The following is a 19486-nucleotide window of genomic DNA, read 5'->3' on the forward strand; positions in this document are numbered from 1 at the left end:
TCTGGCGTGAAATTGGCATTTCTCCAGCTTGACCCACAACTGGTGCTTCTGCAGTCTCTTTAGCACTTCCCTGACGTCTCTGACATGTTGCTCCTCATTGTCAGAATAGATTAAGACGTCGTCCAGAAAGGCTACGCAGTTCTTGTACAGCAAGGACCCCAACACGTGGTGCATGAATGCTTGAAAACAGGCAGAGCCCGACTGTAATCCAAATGGCATAACTAAGTACTCAAAGGCTCCCAGGGGGGTGAACATAGTGGTTTTCCATTCATCCCCCTCCCTCATCCTAATCAAATTGTACGCTCCCCTGAGGTCCAGCTTGGTAAAAATTTTCCCCCGCCTCACCCGTGTTAAAATTTCGTCAATCCTGGGCATTGGGAAGGTCACGGGTTCTGACACAAGGTTCACCCCCCTGTAATCTACGACCAATCTGGGCTGATTTGTGTCTTTTTTGTCCACAAAGAACACCGGACTGCCCCCCACCGCCTTTGATTCTCTTATGAAACCTCTCCAGGTTCTTGTCAATAAACAGCCGCAACTCCTGCATCTCCTGGTCAGACATGGCATACAGCTTACCCACCGGCAGCTGAGCCGCTGGGAGTAAGTTGATTTGGCAGTCAAAGGGCCTATGGGGGGGTAGTCTATCCGCCTCCTTCTCGCTAAAGACCTCCTTCAGGTCAGCATATTGTGGTGGCACCTCCCCTTTTGGCTCTATAGCCATCCCAGCCACCCTGGCCACTGTCATCCTTGGGTTATTCCCCCCCAGACAGTGTGCCAAGCAGTAAGCTGACCCAAAGGTGACCGACCGCTGATGCCATGACACTACTGGATCATGTAATGCCAGCCAGCTCATTCCCAGTATTATTGGTGGTCCTGCCAGTGTGGCTACGTGAAAGGCAATGGTCTCTGTGTGCCTGGAAACCCTCATTCTCATTGGTGGGGTCTGGTGCGTCACTTCCCCTCCTAGAAGTTCCCTGCCATCGATGGTGGTCACTTGCAAGGGGCAACAGGTGGAGTTGGTGCTCTAGAGCAAAGTCCTTGCTGAAGAAATTGCAGGAACTGCCTGAATCCAGCAGCCCCTTAACCTTGACTGGGTGCCCATTCAGGAGTTCTAGCACCACTTCTATGGCTATAGCTGCCCTGGGGGGGGGGTCTGGTTGGGGCACTTCTATTGGTTGCTGGCCTGGCTGCTGTGCCCGCTGATCGGCAGCCAAGCGTTGGCGTTTCCCTGTGTCTGCCCCCTTTCCTCCTCCTCCTCACAGCCAGCAGCTCCCACCATCCCTTGCCAGGCCTTTCTTTGAGGGCAGACCCTGGCAAAATGTCCTGGCCGTTGGCAGAGGAAACACTTCTTGGTGGTTTTCCAATCCTTTCCCTCCCTCTTGCGACCTTCACTGGAGTTTGAAATCTCCCCCCCGCGCGCGCCATCTATTTCCATTGGCTCAGCCGGCTGGGAAGGCTGCCTCGGTATTTCAGGAATGCGGTAGTCATGGCAACGTTACCCTCTCCCTTCGCGCTTCTCCAGAGCCCGCGCTTCCTGTCTTACCCCAATCGCGAGCACAGCCTTGGTCAGCTCATCCATTGACTGAGGGCGGGGCGCGTGGGAAAGTTCATCTTTCACCGTTGGGGACAACCCTTCCTCAAATAACATCTGAATGGGTTCGGAGTCCAAATCCCACCCGAGCCAGTGGATTAACATAGCAAAGCACGACCAGTAGTCTCTTACTGATTGGCTTCCCTGCTTGCACCCCATCAGTTCCCGTCGTGTCACATTTTGCTCCACTTGACTGGAATACATTGCATCCATCGCCTGGAAAAATTTCCTAAGGTCCTTCAAGGCGACATTTTGCGTTGCCATTAGGGGCCTGATCCATTCACGGGCCCCATCCTGTAGATGCCCAACTATATAGGCCACCTTCTCCCCATCATCAGCAAAGTCATCATGCTGCAGTGCCAAAGCGTACTCTATTTCCGTTCGGAACGCGTTGTAGTCCTGGGGCTTCACCCCAAACTTGTGCACCAGTCCCGGTACCTTCCTTGCGATGGGGGTGGGTCTGACCTGGGCATCCTGAGTCCGCCGTTCATCCAGCCGCGCCGTCAGGAGAGCCACATGCTGCTCCAAATCTCGGTTCCTCTCCATGAGACTCTGCACACCAGCAGTCCGCTCCGTGGCGCCGGCTTCTGCGGTTTGACTCATGATGCTGCCCTGCCTGTCGCTGCGCACAAGCAACTTCAGGGACTGACGGATTGCTGTAATGGTTATAGGGGTTGCTCGTGCGTAAGTTACTGCCACTCTGGGCTTGGTTGCCTGGTTAAACCTTTCTTGTCTGGACAGCCATTAGCTTCGTGGCTGCTCAGTCACTAGCAAAATCCGTCAGTGGGCGTTTCTTGAACTTCTTCCAACACAGAAGTTCTTTGACGCCAAGTCTCCTCCTACTCTCCCTGCGCAAAAGTCTTCTGCGCAGGGTGGGTGTGGGCAGCGGAGGATCCGTGCTCTCCCCGCTGGTCTCCGGCGAGGAGTCCTGGAGCCCCTTCGCCGATTCCCCCATCAGCCCCCCTTCATCCCTGGTGTTACGCTGATTGCCTTCCCCAGCAGATGGGCTGCCTCTCCCCCTGCTGGGCCCCTCTCCAGCATCGCTCGGGAGCCTTGCCTCCTCCTCTAGCTCCAATGGCAGTTCCCTGACAGGGGGCTGGTGTGCCAACTGTGCCACAAACTGGGGAATGCAGAGCTGGCTATTACATTGGGACAGCAGATGCAGTTTGCCCAAAATTTACAGCTTAAGATGCTGACAAAAACCAGTCATTGGGAGGGAACATGTTACTCCAGAGCAAAAGCAACTGCACTGACTTCCTCATTCTTTGAGCCCAATTCAAGATGCTGCATTTTACATTAAAGATCAGACTTTAGCAATGACCTACATTTCTTTTTTACGGGTGTTTTTAAACACAGCATTGCCGCTGTCTTAACTGCTTTTATTTCTTGCTCTGGGATTCTGTTTAGTTTTGCAATTGTTTTATTGTATTTAATGTTTTTTAAGTTGTGAGCCATCTCAAACTTTTCTAAGGAAACACAACACTGTTGTGTGGAGCCGTCTTTGGGTTTGGTTCAGAAGGACCAGCTGATGGGAGAACGCAGCGACCAGACTGCAGTGGTGGCGGTGGGCATCTGGCCATTGTTCAAACAGCTGCACTGGCTGTCCACTTACTACTGAGTCAGGTTCAAGGTCCTTGCATTGCTTGACAAAGCCCCAAACAACTTGGGTCCAGGATACCCCAGCGACCGCCTGAACCCTTATCATACCCCAGTTCAATCACAGAGGTCATCTGCAGAACCATCGTTGGTCATTCCCTGAGTTGGTGAGGCTCGTCTGACAAGAAGGAGTCACGCCTTTGGTGTCACTGGCCCAGTCCTGTGGAACTCCCTGCTACAGGAAGGGGAAGCGGCTGCTGGAACAGGAGCGGGACCAGAGGGTGGGGCCTGCTTCTGCCTCCAAGCAGAGCCCCAGGAGAATCTCGGGGGGACTCAACTGCTCCCGCCCCCCCAAGTTTGCAGTGGGTGCGGGGAGGGCGGCCACGGAGGTGGCCACGGAGGCGGCTCCAGGTCCCCCTGCAGGGAGGCTGTCCGGGGAGGGAGCGGGGCGGGGGGTGCTGCGTCTCTGGTGGGCTCGGCCTGGGACTCCAGCTCAGCGTGGGAACCTCGCCAGCCTCAGTTTCCACAGTCGTAAAAAGGGGTCGGGGCCAAGCCTCCATCCGGCCTCTGCCATGGTGACCGCCTCCTCCCACCTCCCTCCCCCACACGCAAGACAAACGCAGATGCAGGAAGGCAGAGTGGGCAGGGCAAAGTGGGCCGCCCATTTTATTCACTGCTTGCTCCTCCAGGGGGCGCTTGCAGCCTCGCCCATTGGCCGGCGGGCCCGAGTCCGCTATTGGCCGCCCTAAGTGTCCGTCTTGGGCTCCATCCTTCCTGAATGGCCTTCCTCAGGGATCCCGCCCCTTGTCCTTTCCGCGACCCTCATTGGACCAGCCGCTGGCCTTGGCCTCCTCCTTCAGCTCGCGCAGGAAATTGTTGCGCAGGCGCAGTCCGCGCATCAGGGCCGAGGCTGTGAGGCGCGCCGCCCGGATAGGCCTCGCCTCCACCAGCCGCTCCAGGAGCCGGTGGTCGTTCAGCAGGGCGAGCAGCAGCCGGTGCAGGACCATCCTCGCCGCGAAAGGCAGGCGGCTTCTGACAACCGAAGACTCCAGGCAGGAGAAGGAGCCGCGTCACGAGCGGCGATTGGGCGGAGTAGGCGCCAAGCAGGTCACGTGCTGACCTGTTGTCAAGATTGGCTGGGGGAGCTGAAGGCCACGCGTGCACCGTGCCTGGCGTGAGTTGGTCCGCCTGACCATAGAGTAGCGGGTCCTGTGGGCGGAAGTGAACGCAGCTTCCGGGCCTTTGGCTAAAGTGCAGCTGAAGTCAAGATAGCTGTCGGGAGTAAGCCTGGGCCAATGGTAGCCAGTAGGGTGGGAAACCGCCTTCTTCACAGCTGTCAAGCATCCCTTATTTGGAGGGACAGTCCCTTATCCCAGCGCCGTGTCCCGCAGCTGTCCCGGATTGATGATGTCCCTTAAATTTCCCGGGTTTCAAAGGAAGCAGCTCCTCTCCCTCCCTCCCTGCTGGCCAGGGAGGAGGGTGGCTCCAACTGTGTTGCTTGGCTGCCCGGCCTCCTCTCACCAGCCTCGGCCCCCGGGAGCCCCTCCCCACCGGGACTGGCGGGAGCCTCGGGCCCTTCCACCGCCATCCTCCTCGCAGTCACCGAACTGAGCTTCTCTGCCTTGGGCCTCCGGATGAGATGGGCAGCCTGGCATGGCCTATGAATTGCTGAGGAGCCTTGAGAGGAGAGTGAGGGCAACCACAGAGAAAGCAGTTCAGAGAGAGGAGGAGGAGGAGGAGGCGCAGGCAGGCGTTCCAAGGGCTACAAGGGAAGGACTGCAAGCGCTTCTCCTATAGATTTGTAGTGGTAGACTAGCATAGATGGTCTGATCTGCGGGTTTATTTCAGGCGCTATTCCCCCCCACTTCCTCCCGCCCCACCTGATGGAATTGAGAGCTGCAGATGGAGCACGAGAGAAAAGATACAGAACTGCAGCAGCATCTTCGTAGCTTGGACTTTGTTTTGCGCGAAAAGTGGTTGCTGCTTGTAGTTATTTAATTGCAGTGTGTCAGAGGCTCAGGAGCAGAAGAGCAGGGGAGAGAGCAAATAGAGAGCGGAGGAGAGGAATCAGAGGGGAGCGTAGGGGAATATGACAGTGACCCGAGAGATTCCATGAGCTTCTCCAGCGAATCAGAAGATTCCCAGGAGGGGGCGCCTATGGTAAGGGCGAGGGGGGTCCCAGGGGGGACGCTCCATAAACAAGGGACCAGAGGGGACTCCCAAGGGAGCAGCGGAGGATCAGGACCAGTTCCCCCACCAGAGCACAGTGGGGGGGAAGAGTCACATGAGTCAGGACCAGCTTCTCCTCCAGCGGGGAGAGAAGATGAGTCAGGGGTGACCACGCCCCCATCGGGAAGTGGGGAAACGGAGGGAAGGCCAGGTCCAGCTAGCCTCCCCGAAAGAGGGAGCAGTGACACAAGTGTAACGGTCAGAAGGAAGGTGGGAGGCTGCGCACGCGCGCCAAGTTCAAATGTGGAGGAGCGCGGGACAGCAGAAAACCCGGATTGGGAGCCAGGTCCTAAAGCCCGAAGGAGGGGGGGAGAAGAGTCAGGGGACTCAGCGTCAGAGGAATCTAGGAGGGCTGAGACTCCGACTAGCAGGAGGACCCAGAGAAAGAAGGAACAGAGGAAGAGGTGGAGTAAGGCTAGAATCTTAAGCTGGTGTCAGGGGGGAGGAGATTCAGATGGGACTTCTACGGTCTAAGGCATAGACGTAGCGTTGCACGCTGCGCGTCTGGAAATGAAACTGAACTTCAATAAAGACTTTTTTACTTGAGGAAGAAGCAGCGTTGGTCTTGTGTGAGCTGGGACCTTGGGCAGCGCTGACACAGTGTTTCATCAGCTGGTGTCTTGAGCAGCAACCTCTGGAAACGAAGGGTTAAAAACCGGCGCTGCTCTCCCAAATTATCTGGTCAGCTGGTTGACTAAAATCCCTTATTTTGGCTGCTGATCCCTTATTTTCAAATCTGTAAGTTGACAGCTATGTTTCTTGGAAAACTAACCAACAAACTGAAACTGATACGAGGACAAATAGAAGAAGACGCCTTCACCCTGTATGGCTCCCTTCTATCACATATACAGCCCAAGAAGACAATGACAAGAATCCACCAACAGCAAAGGAATCCCTCTGGCTAACCTGATTCAAAAACACCCCCAGCCCCCACTCACACACCCATGGCCAACCCCAACCTCTCCCACCACCAAAGGAACACAAGCGAATAGTAAAGAGAACCTGCACAAACGATGCTGACGCCAAACCCCACAAATGTAAAACAGAAACATCGCCACCTGACCCTAACCCCACCCACCATGGCCCCCTCCACCTCTTTCCCCCTTCTCTTTCTAATGTAACACTACTGTCTCAAAAAATGAAACTGATCTGCAGAATATGTAACTTGAAAAAAGAGACATTGTACATATTTTTGTAAATCAAGACATATTTAATAAAAATATGCTTTAAAAAACATATATATTTGCTAAAAACTTTTCTGTGTCATTTTCTGTAATAGTTAGCTGATGTCCTCTGTAATTTTAATTCTTTTTTACTGTACATTTATAATAGTTGTAAAAAGCTTTGGGACTTTATTATGAAATTGCTGTATGAAATAATTTTTTCTTAATTAAAAAAACTTAAAAAAACAAAACAGCTAAGGTCACCTCAGCGCTTTCTCTCACAGCAGCAGCAGCCACGGCAGAGGACCATGCAGGGCTGTTGTGCGCATTCCTCTCCACAGCCCAACCTCCAGCTGCAATGGGGTCTCATAAGGCTGGCCTGGTTTGTGGCGGCGGGAATCCGTCTCTCAAACCAGTTTGCAGGAGGCGGCAGTCGGAGTGAGCTTCATTGCTGGGCTGTTGTAAGCTGCTCCCTTCCAGCTCAGGCTCTGGTAACGAGTTGTGTTGGGATGGGGAAAAGGTGTGATATATATCACCTATATATATATTACGTATATGGTATGTGTGTGTGTGTTGGCCCAAACCATGTAATGCCATGTGAGTTCGGAAGACTGGCCTCCTCTGAGCCCATCAGTGTGGTGGTGGTGGTGGGGATCCACTGGTTCCCAGTTGCACTTATTGTACAATCCTGGATTTCTCACCTGATTTCTAAACTTGTGAAGCGCCCTGAGATCTTGTGATGAATTGCGGAATATAAATCTAATAAATAAATAAATAAACGCTTCTTGGTGTTAGAGATACAATCCATGTAGATATGTGCCTTCTCACAACGCACAAACATAGCTCCAAAAGAGATAGAGGCTAATAGCAGCCTTTTAAAATTTAAATGCCCCCGCCCTTTAAAATTTAAAGGAAATAAAATCTTCCTGTCATGGAAATGCAGTTCCTCCTAGGTAGGATTTTAGTTGTCTTAAATATACTGTCAAGACCAGAGATAAGCAGTAAGGTATCACTTTATTGATTTAATTAATTCTACAGGAGCAGGTCAGTAACTCCAGGTCAAAACCCAAAGGCCCCAGGCCTCAAACATATGCATTGCCAACCGTTTTATACAATTTTGTAACTTGTAAAAATTACCAAATGTGTCAAAGCAATGAAACGAATGTGTGCATATCAGTTTTATCTCTGTTAATAGCAATATCCTTTATTGCTGTTTATATCTGTTTATCTTATTGATACATTAGCCTCTGCCATGTCTTTACCCTCTGAAGGTTGTGGATTCTCCTTCATTGGAGGTCTTTAAGCAGAGGTTGGATGGCCATCTGTCATGGAGATTCATTTAGTTGAGATTCCTGCATTCTTGTAATTTTGAAGAAAAATGTAGCCAATACACCTCACATTTTTTAAATGGAATGGTTAAGCACAACCAGCAATTTTTAAAGGAAACTTGTGGAGTGTTTATTGTAAATTGAGCCTTTCACTGAAACATGTTGTCAGAGGCTCAGGAGCAGAAGCGCAGGGGAGAGAGCAAATAGAGAGCGGAGGAGAGGAATCAGAGGGGAGCGTAGGGGAACATGACAGTGACCCGAGAGATTCCATGAGCTTCTCCAGCGAATCAGAAGATTCCCAGAAGGGGGCGCCTATGGTAAGGGCAAGGGAGGTCCCAGGGGGGACGCTCCAGAAACAAGGGACCAGCGGGGACTCCCAAGGGAGCAGCGGAGGATCAGGACCAGTTCCCCCACCAGAGCACAGTGGGGGGGAAAGGGTCACATGAGTCAGGACCAGCCTCTCCTCCAGCTGGGAGAGAAGATGAGTCAGGGGTAACCACGCCCCCATCGGGAAGTGGGGAAACGGAGGGAAGGCCAGGTCCAGCTAGCCTCCCCGAAAGAGGGAGCAGTGACACAAGTGTAACGGTCAGAAGGAAAGTGGGAGGCTGCGCACGCGCGCCAAGTTCAAATGTGGAGGAGCGCGGGACAGCAGAAAACCCGGATTGGGAGCCAGGTCCGAAAGCCCGAAGGAGGGAGGGGGAAGAGTCAGGGGACTCAGCGTCAGAGGAGTCTAGGAGGGCTGAGACTCCGACTAGCAGGCGGACCCAGAGAAGGAAGGAACAGAAGAAGAGGTGGAGTAAGGGTAGAATCTTAAACTGGTGTCAGGGGGGAGGAGATTCAGATGGAGCTTCGACGGTCTAAGGGATAGACGTAGCGTTGCGGGCTGCGCGTCTGGAAGTGAAACTGAACTTCAATAAAGACTTTTATACTAGAGAAAGAAGCAGCGTTGGTCTTGTGTGAGCTGGGACCTTGGGCAGCGCTGACACATGTCTACTCAGAAGTAAGCCCCACTGAATTCAATGGAGCTTACTCCCAGGTCATTGCGTAAAGGCTTGCAGACTTTTACCATTTTTGACCCTGGTGAAAGAAAGCCTAGTTTTGCCCCTGCAAGCAGCATTATTGATACAAATGAAGAATATTGTCAGGGGCTCAGGATCAGAAGCACAGGGGAGAGAGAAAATGGAGAGCGAAGGGGAGGAATCCGAGGGCAGCGTAGGGGATTATGACAGTGACCCGAGAGATTCCATGAGCTTCTCCAGCGAATCAGAAGATTCGCAGAAGGGGGCGCCGATGGTGAGGACAAGGGGGGTCCCAGGGGGGATGCACCAGAAGCAAGGGGCCAGCGGGGACTCCCAAAGCAGCAGCGGGGGATCAGGACCAGCTTCCCCACCAGAGCGTAGTGGGGGGGAAGAGTCACATGTGTCAGGACGAGCGTCTCCTCCAGCGGGGAGAGAAGATGAGTCAGGGCTGACCACGCCTCCATCGGAAAGTGGGGAAACAGAGGGGAGGTCAGTTCCAGCTAGCCTCCCCGAAGGGGGGAGCAGTGACAACAGCAGTGTAACGGTCAGAAGGAAGGTGGCAGGCTGGGCGCGCGCGCCAAGTTCAAATGTGGAGGAGCGCGGGACAGCAGGAAACCCGGATTGGGAACCAGGTCCTAAAGCCCGCCGGAGGGAGGGGGAAGATTCAGGGGACTCAGCGTCAGAAGAGTCTAGGAAGGGAGAGACCCCGACGGACAGGCGGACCCAGAGGAGGAAAGAACAAAGGAAGAGGTGGAGCAAGGCTAGAGTCTTAAACTGGTGTCAGGGGGGAGGAGATTCAGACGGAGCTTCGGCGGTCTAGAGTTTGAGACGTAGGGCTGCGCGCTGCGGCTGTGGAAGTGAAACTGAACTTCAATAAAGACTTTTATACTTAACAACGAAGCGGCGTTGGTCCTTTGTGAGCTGGGACCTAGGGCAGCTCTGACAGTAAGCTCCGTCTCTTAAGTATTCAACCCTCGCAGCGTGAGTTGGCACAGCGAGGGGCAAAACTTGGTGTTTTGCGAGCTCACGAAGATAGGCAAAGATGACTACAGAGGAGAAGGTGACAGAACTGCAAAATGCAGTCTTGACGCTTTACGCAGAAGTAGAAGCATCCAGGAAAAGAGAAGCAGCAGCAGCAGCGCTCTACCGGGATCTGCAGGCCAGGTGGGACCGTTGGGGCAAGGAGGGGCTGCCGGGACCCAAGCCGGAGGGAGTTGGCCTCGGGAAGAGGGGGGGCAGCATAGTAGCCCACTTCGACGGGAACCTGCAGCAGTATCCTAACTTCAGAGCAGACATAGTTTTCACGCTCAATTTGCTTCGGAAAGACTTTAGAGATGAGGAGGAGAAAGTAGGCTTCATAATAACTCATCTGCATGGGGAAGCTAAATCGTGGCTGCGCACTTTATGGCGCGAAAATGATCCCGTCCTCCAAGATTCTAACGCATTCATCGAAGCTATGGACGCTTGTTTTAAATCAACGGTAGATGTGGATGTGGCCAGGAGGGAAATGCATGGGCTGAGGCAAGGCAAAGCCATGGTGCGACTATATTACTCCCGCTTTTTTGCGTTAGTAAATGTGCTGGGCTGGCAGAAGGACTCCGCTGCCGTCAGAGATCTGTTCTGGGAGGGACTAAATGGGGCCGTGAAAGATGAGCTGGCAAGGGGAGAAAGACCTAAAAGCACCACAGAAGTCGTCCAAAGAGCGCTAGCAATAGGGGTGCGCCTGGAAGACCGCCCTTGGAGCAGGGAGGAGGGACGTAGGGCAAACACACCAGCCAGAACAACTCCCTTCCTACCCAGAGAGACAGAGCGCGCTCAATCCACGCCTCCACTGGGGAGGGGAGAAGAGCCGATGGAGATAGGTGGTGCCAGGGCTCAGACAGCAAGCAGAGCCCAAACACCAGGAGGGAGCAGGAAGTGTTACATCTGCGACAGTGCACAGCACATGGCCAAAGAGTGTCCCCAGAGGATCCAGAAGCACACTGCAGCCTCAGCAACAGTAAGGGGAGCACTTCAGCAAGGGGAACAGCTGCAGGGAAACGACGAAGCCTGGTTGGAAGCAGAAGCACTGGGGCTCAACCAGGCGAGTCAGTGAAGCAGTCCCCAGAGATTTTACAGCCCACAGACCCCCTCCCACCCAAACCAGTGGTGCAACTCACCGCATCGCTCCAGCTGCCCGATGGGATCATCCTGGAAGTCCCTATTACCATTGACTCTGGTAGCAATGCAGACTTTGTAGGAGTGGACTTCATCAAGCAGCATCGCATAGCACTCCTACCAGCCACGATGCCCCTGAACGTCGTCATGGTCGATGGCAGGAAGATACTGGGAGGAGAGGTGGTACAGCAAACACCGCCTATGGTGATGCAAATTGGAAACCATCGCGAGGTCATCAGCTTCAACGTCACCCACCTGTCGGACACGCCCATAGTGTTGGGCATGAGTTGGCTGGATAGGCACAGCCCGGCATTAGCATGGTACCAGTGGCAATTGACCTTCTGCTCTTCCTACTGCGCAGAACACTGCGTCCGGGCCCGCCAGGAAGAAGAGGGGCAAGGGGATGAACCGCAGCTACACCTAGGCATGGTGCAGGCGGTACCCAACAAGTATAAGGCCTTTTTGGAGGTCTTCTGCGAGAAGGAAGCGGACAAGCTGCCTCCCCACAGGCCCTACGACTGCAAGATTGACCTCCTGCCGGGGGCGACGCTGCTGACTGGAAAACTGTATTCCATGTCTGAAGACGAAATGCAAGAACTCAGGGAGTTCATAGATCACAACTTGAAGCGGGGATTCATCCGGGAATCCAAAGCAGTGGGGGGCAGTCCCGTGTTTTTCGTGAAGAAGAAGGACACGCCCGAACGGAGGCTCGTAGTGGATTATAGAATCATCAATTCCAGGACAAAGCCCACAGCATTCCCCATGCCCAAGATCGACGACCTGCTCGCGACGGTGAGGAAGGGACGGATCTTCACCAAGTTGGATCTACGAGGGGCCTACAACCTTATACGCATGCGGGAGGGCGATGAGTGGAAGACAGCCATGTTTACGCCTTTAGGCACCTATGAATATCGAGTCATGCCGTTTGGTCTGCAAAATGGCTCCCATTGTTTCCAAGCCTTCATGCACCACGTGTTAGCGGGACTCCTCTACAAGAAGTGCGTCTGCTTTTTAGACGACATCCTGATCTTCTCGGAATCGCAGGAGGCTCACGAGGAGGACGTCAAGGAGGTCCTGCAGAGACTATGGGAGCACAGACTTTACGCCAAATGGAGAAGTGCCAGTTTGACATGACGGAGGTGGATGGGAAAGGGGGAATGGATGGGGCAGTTGTTTAATTTTTAACTGTTTAAATGTCACTCTTGGAGTTGGCACCCGAAGGCCCTCCTGTTGGGGAAAGAAATAATGGAGAAAAGCTACTTTCTGCTTGTGACTTCTGTGCATGAGGAAATCCTGAGAGAAGCATACGAGGCGGTGCACTTGCATCCTCTGAGGATGCCAAAGCTGAGGGCTTCTGATTTCAATTAACTGCTTGTGGCCTTCAAGCAGAAGGCTTGTGAGCCCCTTGCTGGGCTCCTGTCCTGAGCTGCAAATTTTCTGTGAGGTGAGTGAGGCTGAGAGACTTAAGAGAAGTGTGACTAGCCCAAGGTCACCCAGCAGCTGCATGTGGAGGAGCGGGGAATCGAACCCGGTTGACCAGATTACGAGTCCACCACTCTTAACCACTACACCACACTGGCTCTCAGTCTTTTATATGGAAGATGCCTGATGCATATGGGGGCCTGGAAAACTTTGCCTGTAGCATTCCCAAATGCCAGCTTAATAACTGAGAGAGGAAAGTCCCTGAAACATACCAGAACTGCTTTGTTATCTTTCCACAAAATAAATACATCTATATAACACCTGTTGGTTGGATGCCACCCACAATCTCTGAAGAAGAGTTTGGATTTGATATCCCACCTTTCACTCCCCTTCAGGAGTCTCAAAGCGGCTAACAATCTCCTTTCCCTTCCTCCCCCACAACAAACGCTCTGTGAGGTGAGTAGGGCTGAGAGACTTCAAAGAAGTGTGACCGGCCCAAGGTCACCCAGCAGCTGCATGTGAAGGAGCGGAGACGCGAACCCGGTTCACCAGATTACGAGACTACCGCTCTTAACCACTACACCACACTGGCTCTGCTGAGGTTTGGCAAGATTCCAGGGGAGTCCCAGGCACTTACCCAGGGTCTGTGTTCCCTTGAGAATGAAGGCATGGAGGAGGCTGTTGTAGCTTTAAGAAATATGATATATTGACATATCTACACCTGAATTTGGATGGAAGGAGTCCAGATCTAACAACGTGGTCATCCAAGAGGCGTTTTCTTCCCCACAGCAGTGCAGCAGTGGAGTCCAAGGCATCTCTCCCAGCCTCCCTTCAGCCATCCTGCCAAAATGGTTCTCTCCTTTGTTCTCAGCCCCCAACTCTACATATGACATCATGCTCTGCTACCCCTGTAACCTTCCAAATCTCCTGTCTCTGTTTGTACATCTGGGCAGGGGGGAAGGACAGTTATCTTGCATTACCAATGGCCCTCAGTGACCCTGCATCACTTCTTAGTAGCCCTAGCGTAGCCAGGTTGTTTTGCATAAGCTTGCCCATAATTCGTCTGCAGTTTGTATTTTCCCTTCATATTCCAAATGGATGCTTTATTTGAGATTCCTGCATTGCAAGGGGTTGGACAATAACCCTATGAATCAAAACCCTATCATTTATTATTTTCTTGGGGTTGGGGGGGTTCCCCTCTCAAATTCATAGAACACCTATATTGCCGCTAGAAGAAGTTGTTCAAGCACATGTCAGCAGGATTGCTGCTCTTGAGGGACAGGCTCATCGGACTTCCTTGAGTGGGAATTGACCTCCTGAGGGTGACATGAACATGTTCCTCATCAACAGCACCTGGAAGAGCTACCCAAAGGTAGATGTTGGTCTATGTCCCACCGTCTCCGCCCCGGCCCGCCACCTAAGGATGCCAGCTGCTGCAGCATATGGCTAGGCTGGCTAAGCAATGGACATTATGTTTATTTCAATGAGCTGAATAGAGTGAAAGATTATGAGTCATGGGGGCATGGAGAGTGCGTGTATTAACAGCGCTTGGTTTATTTTTTTAGTTGCTAATACTGTTTTATAGATTATAAATGCTTTGTTAATCATATAATATGACTTTTGCTGTAATTGTAATGTTTAGCATATTTTTGTTGCCGCTTTGTTAATACACTGGTACCTCAGGTTACAAACACTTTGGGTTACAAACTCCACTAACCTGGAAGTAGTACCTTGGGTTGAGAACTTAGCCCCAGGGTGAGAACGGAAATCGCGCACCAGCGGGAAAGCGCGCCTCAGGTACCACTGTTGTGTTTTCTAGGCTGTAATTGTTTTTACTGATGATTTGTTAGGCTGAAAGAGCTGCTCAATGCCCCAATGCTGGGTCTGAATACGAAACACTCTGAAAACTTGGGGAACCTGCAGCCCAGACCTCCTACAAACCCAAAGGAGCAGCAATCTTATCTCCTTCAGAAATGTTACTAAAAATAGCCTAACTGCATGGACAAGAGTCAATGTGAAAGCTGTGCAAACATTCTTTCTTCTCTTCTCTCCATTCTGGGAGATTAGACGACTTCCAGGTGCACACAGGACTCCACATTCTCAGTGAGGCCAGTTTGAGAGAAGAGAACATGCTGTGGCTGGGTTGCAGTTTACTGCTCTTGCAGGTACAATCCCCCCCCAAAAAATCTGGACAGTTTATCTGCCCAAGAATAGTCATGAAATGTTGGGTGAGGATGAACAAAACTGCAGTACAGAAGCTGGAATGCAAATCCACGGCCATCAATCCAGAAGAGGGCTAAGATTTCAGTGTGCAAGTAGAAGTGTCCTGGCAACAGAGGAGGGGAAGGAGAACCAGGCAGTTAAGCCAGGAAACAGAAATGCAGGAGGGCTATCACCATTGTCAGTCATACTCAGATTTAACCCACTGATATTAATGGGCATGCCTAACTTAAGTCCACTGATTTCAGTGGGACTACTCAGAGTATTACTTAGTTGGATACAACCAAAAAACCCACTCTCTACACTGACCATTCAGACTATTCACCCAGTCCCACTTTATTAAAAAAAGCTCAGTGGTGTTAGACTTACCATAGCAGCATTTGGTCAATCTGTGCTGTCCATCACTGAACTTGTTCTGTAACAGTGTGTGAAACTGACATATCCCTAAGCAACTTGGTCCCAAAGCACCATGAGACCCCAAAGTACTTACTTTCCAACGTGACCACCAAGATCTGTTGATGGGGCACTTCTGCTGGTCTCCTCACCCCAATGAACCCTGAGGTTTAGCTGGACGTCATTAGGGATTGAGCCTTTGGTGTGGCAGCCCCTGCCCTGTGGAACTCCCTGCCACCAAGAGCCATCCCTCCCTTCAGACATCTTTTGAAAACTTTAATGTTTAGAGAAGCCTTTGTAACATGAATCTTATTTCATAGTATTGTAGAGTTGGAAGGGACCCCTAGGGTCATCTAGTTCAATCCCCTGCAATGCAGGAATCTCAACTCTGTCAACTAATTAGTATTTATTTGCATTTTAATGATGTTTTCATGCTGATTTTATTCTCATATATAATAATACACATATACAGTACGTATATATGTGCAGGTTGTAAGAAAATAAATTAACAGCTCATGTCAGAATAATTAAAAGCAGTCAATTATTTGGGCTGATTGTACAAAGAGGAAATGTCACTATTATATGGGGCAAACCAGCAGTGTACTATAGTTACTGTTTTGGAATAGTCTACAATAATACATTATTATCTTTCCTGTGATTTAATATCATGGCTTTTATTTTAGCAGTATGAGTGATGGTATGTAGAACTCTGGCAGAAATTAATCAGGAACAGTTGCTAGCCACACTTACTTGCAATATGAGACCAATAATTCAAAGGATTCCTATGCAGGGAGATGGAGGTGGAAAGCAGGATATGGTGGCAAAAAGTTGAGCCTTTGTTTACTAGCAGGAAGAGATTGCATGCAGCGCCCTCATCTAGCTACCGTAGTCTGGCTGACAGATGCCATGGGATAGGCTGGATGCCATTTCCTGAGTTCACGAGGCCACATTGCATTTTAGCATGTTCCTAACCAGTGAAAAAGATTGATTTTTCCCTCTACCAATTATATATTGAGCTGTTGCAGCTGCTGAGAAGTTGGTTGGTAGTGCCAAGTGCCAACAAGATTCTGTGCCGTGGCAAGTCTCCCTCCAGTCAGTGCACCATGTCTGCAGTGGGGCCCTCATCAGCCAAGAATGGGTGTTGTCCTCAGCTCAGTGCAGCAGGAGGTGAGTATAAGCCTGCTTCACACCCTTTGCACACAATCTGTCTCCCACAGGGAATAAAGTCCATTCTCTGCTGTTGGCTGCTCTGTTCTCATTTGAAATAGGAGGGCAACTTGTGCATTTGACTGCCTGCCTACAAGAATCCTTGAGGGTGAGCAAGGAATCTTTCAACCCAGGCTGAGGCAGAAAAACTCTAGGGAGAACACTATTGACCCACCTGCTCTTCTTCCAGCAGCCCAGACCACATGGAGGTCTGGCTTGGCCTACAAGTCCCTGAGACTCCTCCTAAGGAGAAGCAACAGGTCATTGCTGCTGCCAAGCTGGTCCCTCATAAGCAGTTCAACAATTACACACTGGACTATGACATCATGCTCATCAAGCTTGCACAACCAGCTTTCCTGGGTGAGCTAGTGCAGCCCATTAGTTTGCCCAGCCAATGTGCCATAGCTGGGACCCAATGCCTGGCTTCAGAATGGATTAGCAGCAACTGTGAGTACAGAGAGGGTGGTGCTGAGAGACTAACCAGGACCAGCAACAACTGTGACAGACTGGAGCAGGGGGCTGCTGGAAGATGCCCCTCTTCGTGGCCATGGGGGATTATGGTTGGGATGCGCAAGGGGGCACTGAAGTTCCTTAGTGATGCATGGGATAAATGACACCATGCAAAAAAGGGAAGGGTAGATGAACGGCAAATGGTGGGAGGGAGGCACCAACAATTCATTGTACTATGATAGATTCATGGCAGGTGGCAGTGTCCCCTTGAAGCAGAAAGAGCTCAAGGAGAGAGGGGTGAGGCCTGAGCATAAGAGTCTCCCTCCTGCCTTGCCCCAGGCAGCTGCTCAGGATCAACATATTTTGGGCTTACAGCTGATGGAACAGACAACCTTCTGCAGTGCTCCTACCTTCCAGTCACATCTGATGCCACGTGCAACAATGTCTACCCAGGACGGTTCACTGACAGGATGCTTTGTGCTGGACAGCTGGACAGCAGCCAAGATGCCTGCAAGGTGAGGCTCTTCTCTTTTTACTGGCAAGTCCAGTGATTGGGGTGGGGGAGTGGGGTGGGGAGCAAACAAGCAGAGGCATACCTTGACTCCCTTGTGATCTTGGCCAGAAGCTCTATCAGTACATCTGAAGCTGGGAGAGACCATGGACCAGAAACTCCAAAAGTTTGCTTTTGTCACCTTTCATGCTCTGCCTGTGATTTCCTCCATGACCATCACGACTGCTCTTCTTCCTCTCTCCCTCCTACTCTTCCTGCAACTCTCACCTACTGTCTCTATCTTTCTTCTCTCCAAGCGCCACTTGGCACTCCACTCACAGTTCCAATAGCACCACTGGCCAACCTGGGAGATGGTCCTGCAGGGCTGATGAGATGGGTGCCTAGAGGAGCCTGCATGCCTTGCCTGGCCTCCCAGATGGGCATGTGTGCTCCTAGCCACTCCAAGCCATGGGTGAGAGGTGCGGTTTTGGTGGCCCCCTGTGCCTGCACTTTTTGGTGGGAGGTAAGGTTGTATAGGTGTCCCTGACTTTGGTCTAATTATGTGCATCCACACACACCATAGATGAATGCTTCCCTTCAGACTAGAGCTGTCTCCAACCAAATCACTCACAAGCACAAGCATTCTCCATAGGCAGGCTAGTAGCTACTGGCCGAACATTAACCAGAACTAAACAACAAAGCATAATATATTTGAAAAGTACAATGAAAAGGCATGTGCCAAATCCTCCCCATATAAAGTTAAATAGCATTTATGTTATTCCTACATTCTTGAGAGGGCCAGAGGGGCTGTAAGCGCAAGTGCACACCCACCCCAACAGGGGAAGGGAAATTCTCCAGCTGCAAGAGCCAACCTCTTGGGACCACTCAGGAGGTACTTGTGGCTGGGGAAAGCCTCACACAGCTCCCTCTCTCCTGTTGCAGGCAGTGCTCCAGGGCCTGAGAGTTCAAATAACGACAGTGAGAAATTGCCATGATTTGATCCTGTCCCCTGGAGAGTCCCAAAGCTGTTGTCTATGTCTTAGGGAGATGTCGGCAGCCCCCTGGTGTGTGAAGAAGCCCTCCAAGGACTGCTGTCCTGGAAGAAAAGCTGCAGTGAAGAGAACCGGCTGGGGCTGTACACCAAGGTCTGCATCTTTGAAGACTGGATCCACTACACAATTGCCAACAACTGAAGAGCAATAAAGCCAGATTGAGCTCTGACCTGGTATCTCGCTGCTCTGAGAAAGACCCTGTGATCTGGCACCACCAGCAATGCAATGACTACACAGGCCTGGCTACTGTAGAAGAGACGGCTTCTAGGAAGTCTACCCCCCAGTCTGCCCACCACCAGAGGGGTCATGGCTGAGGCAAGGGAGCAGAATCGAATGATTTGCTCCCTCATACTCAGCTTCCGGCACACCTCCTGGAATGGCTTGATTTCACATTATGGTAGATGTTGGTTAGGTTTTACCATGTAGGTGAGGGAATATATTAACTATATTTTATTCCTCCACAAACCTGGCCAACAGACAAAACATCAGCTTATCGCTTGTGTTTAGAAGCACAGTGCTGAGCATCTTAAACAGTAAAAACAAAAGCCTTTAGGCTGATCTCCCCCTTCTGTTACCCCATTTATTATAGAAACAGGCCACCGACTGGGAAGTATGCTTAAAACATATAGTTTACTCACAGTCAAGCACCTGTCCTTACCAACAACAGCAGTAAAAATAAATGCAGGTAAAATGCTTGTATTTACAGTGAAAGCAGCCTCAGGTATGAGCCTGATGCTGGAGCAAGCAGATACAAGTCTTCTCCCATTGGCTGGTTGAAGAGAGAGAGAGAGAAGGAACAGAAAATACTTCTTTGCTTCTTCCCTCCCAAGAGAGGAGGTGAAATGAAATAACACAGAGCCTTCTCTACCAATTGCATTGGTCTGAGTCCACCTAACAGCAATACTGCTCTGTGATTTTAATCCCCACACTTGCTTACTAGTAAGAATATGCATTTTTAGATTTGATTTCTAAACTCCCACAATATTTACTCCATGGAGCAGTTTCGTTAGCATCCCAGCCTTCCATGGCCTAACACAGTCAAAGCTCCATGAAAGAACCTACCACACCAGCACCCACCTAGAGCTGGCTCTGAAGTCTGCCTGTTTGGAAGTGAGGCACTTGGGGTGCTCAGAGGCCCGACCCCTCCAACGGATGTAAGTTGCAGAGCTG

General features: G+C 51.3%; 1 long non-coding RNA gene across 1 annotated transcript; it reads left to right on the forward strand.

Moving 5' to 3' along the window:
- Positions 1-16768: 16768 nt before the first annotated feature.
- On the forward strand, positions 16769-18485 carry LOC128423426 (uncharacterized). Its single transcript, XR_008332751.1, has 2 exons — positions 16769-17289; positions 18207-18485. It is a non-coding gene; the product is annotated as an uncharacterized LOC128423426 (long non-coding RNA).
- Positions 18486-19486: the final 1001 nt, after the last annotated feature.

The sequence above is a fragment of the Podarcis raffonei genome, chromosome 11, assembly GCF_027172205.1.
Source record: "Podarcis raffonei isolate rPodRaf1 chromosome 11, rPodRaf1.pri, whole genome shotgun sequence".
Taxonomy (NCBI): domain Eukaryota; kingdom Metazoa; phylum Chordata; class Lepidosauria; order Squamata; family Lacertidae; genus Podarcis; species Podarcis raffonei.